The following is a 10,772-nucleotide window of genomic DNA, read 5'->3' as shown; positions in this document are numbered from 1 at the left end:
ATCTTCAAATTCAAATACTACAAAACAATCCAGCAATATATGAAAAGATTATGAGGAAATGAAACTTATTCCAAAAAATACTAGGTTGGTTTAGTACATGAAGGTCAAAAATCAAATATGCCACATTAGTAAAACAGGAATAAAACACAGCCAGCTCAATAGACCATGGAGAAAATTTCAGCACCCTCATAATAAAACACTCAATAAGCTTGAAGTGGAAGGGAACTTCCTCAAGTTCATCAAGGTCATTGAAACTAAATTCATTGTTAATAGAGAAAGACTGAATATTCCCCCAAAGATCATAATCAAGAAAAGAATGTCTGATCTCAACTCTTCTATTCAGCATTGCGCTGGAGGATCTACATGGGGTAATTAGATAAGAAATAAAGTCATCTTCATTTTTAAAAGGCAAGGAGCTGGGCACAGTAGCACCTAACTGTAATCTCTACACTCAGAAACACCTGAACATAAGAGCCCAAACTTTGAAACTGCTAAAGGAAAAGGCAGGAGTACATGTCAAGATACAGGCCCAGGAGTCCCTTGAATAGGACTTGCATCAGTCAGAAAATAAGGCTGGCAGTTATAATGGCATCTTGTGAAGTTAAAAGGCTCTTGCACAGAAAAGGAAACTGGCAATAAAGTGAAGAGAAAGAGACCCACAGAATGGGAGAGAAATCTCCACCAACCACTTATCTGATAGAAGGTTAAAATCTAGGATATACAAAACACTCAAGAAAGTAAACATCAGGAAAATAAATATCTCCCTTCCTGTCCTTTAACTCCAATTCCCCACCAGTCTCTTATCCCTAGCCTTGTAGCAGATCACCTATTGAGAGTTTTCTTTACCTCTATGCCCCCATTCCCAGAAGGTCATGTAGATCTCCTATAGCCATCCCTTTGTCTCAGGCACCAACACTCAGAGGCACTCCCTGATTACTTACTACCCATGCTGGTCAGGGTATCAGGTAGGAGTTCTTCATTTCTCCATCACCTCTGCATCAGATCCTGCCCTCAGGTTCCTTCTTTCTTTGAGTTCCTGTACTGAATTCCTTAAATAATAAACAGAGACGCAGAATGTAATCCAAAAAAAACCCTTTCTTTCCAAGTTGCTTTTGATCATGATGTTTTATTGAAGCACCAGAAGCCTTACCCAGGACCCCAGCAGCCACACCTGGGAAGGTCTCAGACACATTTCCTACTAGGTAACATATAGCCACACTACATTTTCTGAAGAACCAGAGAAAGCAACAGAAACCTTGGAAGAATACCACCCAACAAAGACAAGACAGGTGCCAGCACCTAGAACTACAATCATCCCAAACCCAGATACCTAGACAGCAGCATAAAAACACAATCAATAGCATCCAAAACACAATGCATTCATTATGGCCTAGCAGCCTGACTGCAGGAGACCCTGAGAAACTCAATATAGCTGAAACATAAGACAAGGGTTTCAAATTAGCTATGATTATGCTCAAGATCATTAAAGAAAATAGGAATAAATCTCTTATTGACATGAAAACATAAACATGCTGGGCATGGTGGCGCATGCCTTTAATCTCAGTACTCGGGAGGCAGAGGCAGGTGGATCAATGTGAGTTTGAGGCCAGACTGGTCTACAAAGCAAGTCCAGGATAGTCAAGGCTACACAGAGAAACTCTGTCTCAAAAAACAAAAAATGAACAAACAAACAAAACAAAACAAAAAACCAAAACAACAACAACAAAAACAAGTAAAACCATAAACAGTGCAACAAATGAAAAAAATCATTCAAGACATGAAAGTAAATAGTATTTATAAAGTAAAAGAGAAAACAAGAAATGAAAAATTTAGAAACTCAAACAGGAACATTAGAGGTAAGTCAAACCAACACAATGTAAGAGGTGAAAAAGAGAATCTCGGGCATTTGAAGACAACATAGAAGAAAGGGATACCTTGTCCAAAGAAAATGTTAAATCTAAAAAATTCCTGGTACAAAACATACAAGAAATCTGGGACACTATGCAAAGACAAAATTTGAGAATAGGAGTAGAGAAAGGAGGGGGAAAAAAAAACAGGTCAAAAGCACAGAAAATACTTTGGACAGAATCATAAAAGAAAATTTCCCTAATCTAAACAAGGACGTGCCTACGAAGGCACAAGAAACATAACACAAGTATAATAATCAAAACACTAAGATTTCAAAACAAAGAAAAATTACTAAAAGATGCAGGTGAAAAAATCAAATAATATATAAAGGTAGAACAATTAGAATAACACCTGACATTTGAGTGGAGATTCTAAAAGCCAGAATGGCCTGCACAGCTGTTCCTAAAAACGCTAAAGATCACAGATGCCAGCCTAGGACACTATACCCAGCAAAACATTCTATCACAATATGGAGAAAGAGAGACATTCTATGATAAAAACCAAATTTAAGTGATTATCTATCTATAAATTCAAAAGATACTATAAGGAAAACTTCAGTCTGAACAGGTCAATCACATCCAAGAAAACACAAAGAGTAAATAATTTCCAACCAGCAAATCAAAAGAGAAAACACACACACACACACACACACACACACACACACACACACACAGAGAGAGAGAGAGAGTTTAAATTACAATTAAGCTTAGTTGTTTAGGGGTTATGATGTTTTTATGTCTAGATAGATGTTTTATGTTAATAATGATGAGATATGATAGATATTGATTTACATTCAGAATTTTAGACGCACCAAGATAGAAAAGATGTTTTCTTCAAGGCTGCCAAATACAAATAGCCAAAACACTAAGGATGTAACATTTATATAATTCCTGATTGTTTCATGGTTCTTCTTGCTGTAGGTAGTTTATTGTATATATGTGTAATAATATAAATGTATATGAAAAAAATAAAAATATTTAACAAAAATTAAACAAAGTAATTGCAAACAGAATTCAAGAGAACATAAAAAAGATTACCAACCATAACCAAATATGCTTCATCCCAAAGAGGCACAGATGGTTAAACATATGTAAATTGAAAAATATAATTCACCTTACAAAAAGACTAAAAGACAAAAACAAAAACAAAACACCAACCACCACATGATAATTTTGTTAGATGGAGAAAAGGCCTTTGACAAAATTCAACATCTCTTCATGATTAACCTCCTACAGAGAGTAGAGATACAAGTGACATAATTCAAAATAATAGAAGCAATTTAAAGCAAGCCCATATCAAATATCAACCTAAATAGAGGCAAATATAAAACCTTTCCACTAAAATCAGGAGTAAGACAACGTTGCCCACTCTCTTCATACTTACTCAATATAGTACTTGACATCTTATCTGGAGCAATAAGACAAGGGATAAGAGCAAGGGGATATAATTAGGAAAGAAAAAGTCAAAGAACATTTATTAGTAGATTGTATGATATGAGTATATACATAAGTTACCCTAAAAATTCCATGAGGTAATTCCTACAGCTGATAAACACGTTCAGCAAAGTAGCAGGATACAAAATTAGCAGACAAAAATCAGTATTCTTTTTATATACAATTGACAAATAGATCAAGAAAGAAATCAGGAAAACAACGTTTCACAATAGCCTCAAATTATCTTGGAGTAGCTCTAAGTACACAAGTGAAAAACTTGTATGAAAAAAAAACTTTAAGTCATTGAAAAACGAAGATATTAGAAGATGTGAAGTTCATAGATCAGTAGGATTTGTGTAATAAAATGTCATAAAGCAATCTACAGATTTCATATAATCCCCATCAAAATTTCAACACAATTTTTCATAGATCTTGAAAAGACAATTTTCAGCTTCATATGGAAACACAAAAAAAATCCCAGGATGACCAAAACAATTCTGAATAATCAGAGAACCCTGGAGGTGCCATCCGTCATCGCTGGAGGTGCCATCCGTCATCGCTTATCGCAATGTACTACACATCTACAGTAACAAAAACAGCACAGGACTGCCACAAAAGCAGACATGGTGATCAATAAAATGGAATTGAAAACTCAGACATAAATACACACACCTATGAACATGTAGTTTTTGATAGAGAAGACAGAGATACAAACTGAATAAAAGACAGCATCTTCAACAGGTGGTGCTGGTCAAAGTGGATGTCTGCATGTAGAAGAATCAAAATAGATTCATACTTATCACCCTGCAAAAAATTCAACTCCAAATGGATCAAAGACCTCAACAAAAACAAACAAAAAACAGATACACCAAGCCTGATAGAAGAGAAAATGGGAAATAACCTTGAACTCATTGGCACAGAAAAAATTCTGTCTGAACAGAACACCATTAGCATGGTCACTAAGATCAATAATTAATAAATAGAAGGCCATGAAACTGGAAAGCTTCTGCACAGCAAAGGACACCATAATTTAGACAAAATGGCAGCCTACAGTATGAGAAACACATCTGATAGGAGACTAATATCCTATATTATATGTAGGATATAATATCCTATAATATATCTATCTATATACATACACATACACACACGTGTGTGTGTGTGTGTGTGTGTGTGTGTGTGTGTGTGTAACTAGATATCAAGGAAACAAGTAACCCAATTTTAAAAGCTTAAGGGCACAGATCTAAACAGAAAATTTTCAAAAGAGGAAACTCAAATGGCTGAGAAATAGCTAAAGAGATGTCAGGGAAATGCAAATCAAAACTGCTCTGAGATTTCATCTTACATCTATCAGACTGGCTAAGATCAATAAAGCAAATGGCAGCTCATGCTGGCAAGGATGTAGGTAAGGAAAACACTCATTCATTGCTGCTGGGAGTTCAAACTTATATAGTCTTTATGGAAATCAGTGTGGCATGACAGTTCCTCAAGAAGCTGGGAATAGATCTACCTCAAGATCCAGCTCTGCCACTCTCAGGCATATACAAAGGATGCTACATCTTACTACAAAGACACTGGCTCAAGCAAGTTCATTACCACTCTATTCATAAGAGGAAGAGATTGGAAACCACTTAGATGTCCATCAATAGATGAATGGATAAGGAAAATGTGGTACATTTACATAGTGGAATATTTTTCAGCCGCTAAAAATTTTTATAAGATTCATAGGTAAGGCTCTCATCACTTATCACAGACATGACCATGGGCCAGCCTAGAGCATACCTTCACTGCCATCAAGCCAGGCGGTGTGCAGTGGGACCTGGTGGGCAAGACCACCAAGCACTTTGAGCAGAAGGGGTTCTGCCTGGTGGCCATGAAATTCCTTCAGGCTTCTGAAGGGCCCCAGAAGCATCACTACGTTGACCTGAAAGACTATCTTTTCTTCCCAGGGTTGGTGAAGTACGTGAACTCAGGGCCTGTAGTGGCCATTATCTGGGAGGACTCAATGTGGTAAAGTCAGGCAGAGTGATGCATGCCAAGAAGAGAGACCAATCCAACTGATTCAAAGCCAGGTAGCATTTGAGGGGATTTCTGCATTCAGGTTGGCAGAAACATCATTATGGCAGTGATTCAGTGCAAAGTGCTGAGAAAGAGATTGGTCTATAGTTTAAGCCTGAAGAACTGATTGACTACAAGTCCTGTGCCCATGGCTAAGTCTGTGAGTAGAGGTAGATAAGCCAGGGTAATTTTCAATATTACTGATAGATGCCTGAACACAGATCTTCAATCCACTGAACGCATGGACCTTCTTTTGTAAAACAATAAACAATGAAGAATTTAGAACTGGGGGGGGGGACAAAATTTGCAGGTAAATGGATGGAGCTAGAAAATATCATCCTGAATTACAATTATGATATGTATTCACTTACATGTGAATGTTAGCTGTTAAGTCTTTAATAAAGAGGATAGAATCCATATGACCACAGAGATTAGGGGGTGGGGATGGAACGGGAAGATCAAATGGGGAGGGGCAGGGCAGAGGGGATGAGGGAGGGAAGATTGGGTGGGGCAGCTAAGATTAAGGGCTTTTTGAGGGGTTGTATAAAAACCTAATGTACTAGAAACTTCCTAAATGATATACATATATGAAGGCAATCTAAATAAAACTGCCAAATAACAGGGGATACAGAGCCCCAAGTAGATATATTTCACCACCAAATAAAATTTCAGTATCAGGAATGAGCTACATCTAATTGAATTGTTGGCCCCTATAGGAACCCTTAACAAACCAGGTATTCGCTGTTCTCCATAAATTGACAGCAAAGCCCTGTGACTGAAGACAATCACCGTATAACTCATTGAACATGGATAAGTTAGACTGGTGTCTACTTTGAGCCTTTACCTTCTACTGATTAGTGCTCACGGTACCAGAGGTACTTTGATTGCTACCAAAGGAGAAAAGTAAACACTGACCCAGTTATAAATCCTTCAGTCTACAATGACAGCCTGCCTGCAAGATGCATGGGTGCAATAGTGGCATAAAGCTTTTGAGAATAACAAATCATTATCTGATTGGATTTAAGGCTCATTCCATAAGATAGAAGCCATTCCTGACACCACTCAGGCAGCCAAGAACCTAAGACTGCCCAGGCCAGGGACCGAGGGGAAAACCAGATAGCACTGTTCTGTTAAAGGGATATGGCAATAAAATGACTCCTAATGACATTCTGCTATGCTCAGAGATCAGTGCCTTGCTCGTCCACCATCAGTGAAGCTCCCTCCTGTAGCAGAAAAGAACAAATACAGAGACCCACATCCAGGTAATGTGCATAGAGTGACAGAACTTGGAAGATTCAGCTCTAAAATAAGATGTCTTCATCAAATCCCTCCCCTCAGTGCTCAGGAAACTCTTTGGAAGAAGAGGTAGAAAGAACATAAGAGCCAGAGAGGGTGGAGTACATTAAGAAAACAAGGCCTTCTAAACACAGCATGGCTGATGCACTTATGAACTCAAGAAGACTGAGGCAGCATGCATGGGGCCTGCATAGGTCTGCATCAGATGGAGTCCCAGCACTAAGAGAGGAAGTTGACATTAGCACCCCATCCCTAACCCAGATACCATATGTAATTTATAACTACTCAAAAATGAAAAATTAGTTTTGTCCAATGGAGTCTTACTAAGGATACAAACCACTCTTAAGAACAAGCCCATGCCCAAGTGACTAAATAGCTAAACAAAACAAACTCAGTGGCATCTTTTGAGATTCTTTTTCTCATAATATTTTTTCAGGGCATTTTTAAAACCCTTACAGGTCTTTTGTGTATATGCTGTGGCTCACAGTTTTGTGTTTTTATGGGATTCCTGTACGTGTAAACATGTTGCTCCTGTGCCTATATGTGTTTCTTGTGACTTTCCTTTGGCTCTTCTTTTTTTCTGTTATTTTTTCTTTTCCAACTTGTTTGTTTTTGTTTTATCTTATTTTAATTATCCTTTAGATGTCGCTTTATTTTCTAGGAAAGACAGAAAATGTGTGGATGCTGAGGGAAAAGGAGGTGGAGGAAGATCTTGGAGGTATTGGGGGATATATAATCAGAATACATTGTATTAAAATCTATTTTAATACAACGTTCAAAATAATTTTTAAAAAATCCAAAATCTTACACTCCTGACTCATGGACTGACATTTCCACCTCTTAATATCAAACTACAGTCAGTTTGTATACCCTTCCAGTGGTCCTGGAAGATTAAAGCTTAATTCTGTTTTTAAAAAAGAAAAGAAAAGATAGAAAAAAACCCAACCAAGTCACAAAATGGGCCATAGAATTGAACAGATTTCTAAAAAGAAGAAATACAACCGAGTAATAAATATATTTGAAGTACTCAATGTCATTAGCCATCAGGGAAATTGCATTAACTCCTCTTTGAGTCCAGTCTGAATGACTATCATAAAGAAAAGGGATATTACAAGTGCTGGCAAGGAGGTGAGGAAAGGTGAAATTGTAAGTAGGTGCAGCCACTATGGAATCAGTATGGCGGTTTCTCACAAAGCTGAAAATAAACATACCAAATGATTCAGCTGTACCACCCTAGGGCGTTTACCCAAAGGACCCCAAATCCTACCACAGAGGTACTTGCATGTTCATGCTCACTGCTACTATATTCACAATAGGAAATGAGGCCAGCTTAGATGTTGATCAGCTGACACATGGATAATGAAAATATGGCACATATACACAATGGAATTTTACTGAGAAAAATGAAACTGTGAAATCTGCAGAAATGAATCTAACTAGAAAAGATGGCACTAAATGAGGTGACGCAGGCCCAGAAAGTCAAATACTTCAATTCCTCTTTCATGTGGAGATGCTAGTGTTGAACCCTGTGTTTTGTGTGGTTACTCTGAAATTTCTGCAGAGGTCAGTGAGCTAGAAAAGACCCATGAGAGAGGAGCAGGTCAGAGATCTTGAGGGGCAAGAGAAGAATAAAACACATTCAATATGAAAGTAGAGAGAAGGGGACTACTACAGATGAACAATTTAAGTGGGGATGAGGACAGAGAGAGAGGGAAAAGGAGGAAGTGGGATGGGTTATCCAAAGCTAAAGGTATATGGAAAACTCTTATAGAAACGAATGCTTTGTAAGCTAATTAGAAATATATACTTTAAAAAGAAGTTTTGACAATGGTGTCCTCATGAGTGGACAATGCTTGTTCCAAAAGACATGGGCCATTAAATGAAACCCTCAGTGCTGGGCATGAGACTCCTCCCTATGCCTGTTCCCAGAGAGACCTCTAAGACAACTCAGGCCCTTGCCATTGCTCAGGGTTGCCTACCATAGTAAGTTAATGCTGAAGACACAGTACACGTTGGTTGTTGGACTCCGAGAAATCAAGCTGCAACTGACCTGAAAACTTCCTCCTGCTAGCTAGCTTTCATACGGCTTGGATGTGCTACTCAGGTTATGATTTTTTTCCCAGCAGTAAAACCTTCAGAGTTACAATACTGACTTGCCAAGAAAGATGTACCCACTGGTGTGATAGTGGCATGAAGATTTTGTGGTTAACCAAGACAGAACTCATGCCTGGTACTGCAAACCTGGTCTGGAGATCAGGAGATCACAGACACTAGGAGGGAAATCTACTACTGTTATTTTGGTAAATTGAGATGCTGTCAAACTGACTTCTAAATACTTGGGCACTGCTCTGAACCTGGAGGAGAGAAACTTCCCCTTCAGAAGACAAGTAGTCAACGCCAAGACTCACACCTGGCCAAGATGCTGAGTATAAGTGACTGTTGGGTGTTCAGCCCTAAATGGGCATCAATGTTCCCAAGGCTCACAGAGCACTAGGGAAGAAGAGGCAGAAAGGGTATACGAGCTGGAGAATGGGGAGGAGCATTGGGAACTGCTGTCTTCTGAACATGTCTTAGCCACTGAATTTACGAACTTTTTGCAGCTTGGCTACTTGTCCAAGATCATGCCATCCAGATCAGTTAATATTTCATCAGGCAGCACTATTTGGACTCAGTGGATTATAAGGGGAAGAACATTAAGATAAGAAGGATATATGCTGAAATTGAGGAGAAGTGAGCAAGGATACTGGGAATGTGTAGAATAAGATAGAGTATTTGCATGTATGAAATTATCAAAGAATAGATAGAAACAAATAAAACTCTGATAGCATCTTTTATCTTCCATGAGTGACTTTTCCCATTATATATGTCTACTTATTCATGTGCTTGACTGTCTCTTTTTAAATACAAACTATGGAGGGAGAGAAACTGTATGAGATTTGTTCATGGCTATGTCTGAAACAAAGCAGACTCTCAGTATGTATCATTGAACAAATGAACCAAAGAAAGAATTTTTCAAACATAAGGAGATCAAAATATGCTAGGAGTCCAACACTTCACCAAATACTCACTACAGGAGCCTACAGGGAGAGCACAGGATCAAACAGAGCCTGGAGACTCAGACAGAGCTCCCTAGAGGAACCAGTGTTAGGAGCTGGACCATCAAGAGACTCATATTAGATAAATGGGGATTAGGAGAGCAAGAAATATTTCATTTTATAGTTCCTTTCTATAGGCCTTCAAAGTATGCTTCTGTGTCTTTTCTGTATGAAGGAATACCAGGTGTAGATCAGTGCAGCTTATGAATCAACCACCAAAAGCCAACATTCAGAAATCCTGAAATGTGTACTCTGGGGCTTGAATTGGAAAGGCTCTCCAATAAGTTCATGCTTTATTTTATGAGTATGTTTTGCCTGTGTGTATGTCTGGGCTCAATGTACATGCCCAGTGCCTGCGGAGGCCAGAGGAAGGCATCAGATCTCTTGGAACTAAAGTTACAGATGGTTATATGTCACCATGTGGTCCTGGGAGTCAAACCCCAGTCCTCTAGAAGAGCCACCAATGCTCTTGTCTGCTGAGTCATCTCTGTAACCCCCAGGCTCATGTTTTAAATGTTTGCTGCCTACTTTTTGGTGTCATTTTGAAGACTTTCAGGAGTCTGGCCTGTCTGGTAGCAGATGGCCCTTTAAAGAATCTTTCACTCCTTTGTTCCAGCCCTGAGCTCTCTGATTGCAGGTCCAGGTAATGTGAATAGCCACTGCTGTGTACTCCTCCTTCCTGGGCTGCTGGAACTCACCATGATGGATTGTGACCCTCTGAAACCAAAAGCCAAAATAAACTTTTCTCTCTTAAGTTTATTCTGTCAGATATTTTATCATAGCAACAAGAAAAATTGGCCAACACGAGTAGCAAGACCATGCAGACCAGTATGGAGATATGATGTTACAGAAAAGTCATAGGGACAAACACATAGTAACGTTCTGACTAATACATGCCACTCAAAATAAGATTTCATAGAAGCAGAGAATAGAAAAGTGGTTACTTGAGAGAGATAGGCTAAATCAGTTCATAAACGCCACT

At 38.6% G+C, this 10,772-nt stretch overlaps 1 pseudogene; it reads left to right on the top strand.

The window, feature by feature from the left end:
• Positions 1-3,823: 3,823 nt before the first annotated feature.
• LOC127192048 (nucleoside diphosphate kinase B-like) lies at positions 3,824-5,555 on the top strand (annotated as a pseudogene).
• The last annotated feature ends 5,217 nt before the right edge of the window (positions 5,556-10,772 follow it).

The sequence above is a fragment of the Acomys russatus genome, chromosome 7, assembly GCF_903995435.1.
Source record: "Acomys russatus chromosome 7, mAcoRus1.1, whole genome shotgun sequence".
Taxonomy (NCBI): domain Eukaryota; kingdom Metazoa; phylum Chordata; class Mammalia; order Rodentia; family Muridae; genus Acomys; species Acomys russatus.
Note: the sequence above shows the minus strand (reverse complement) of the source record. Positions and strands in the feature narration are given on the sequence as shown.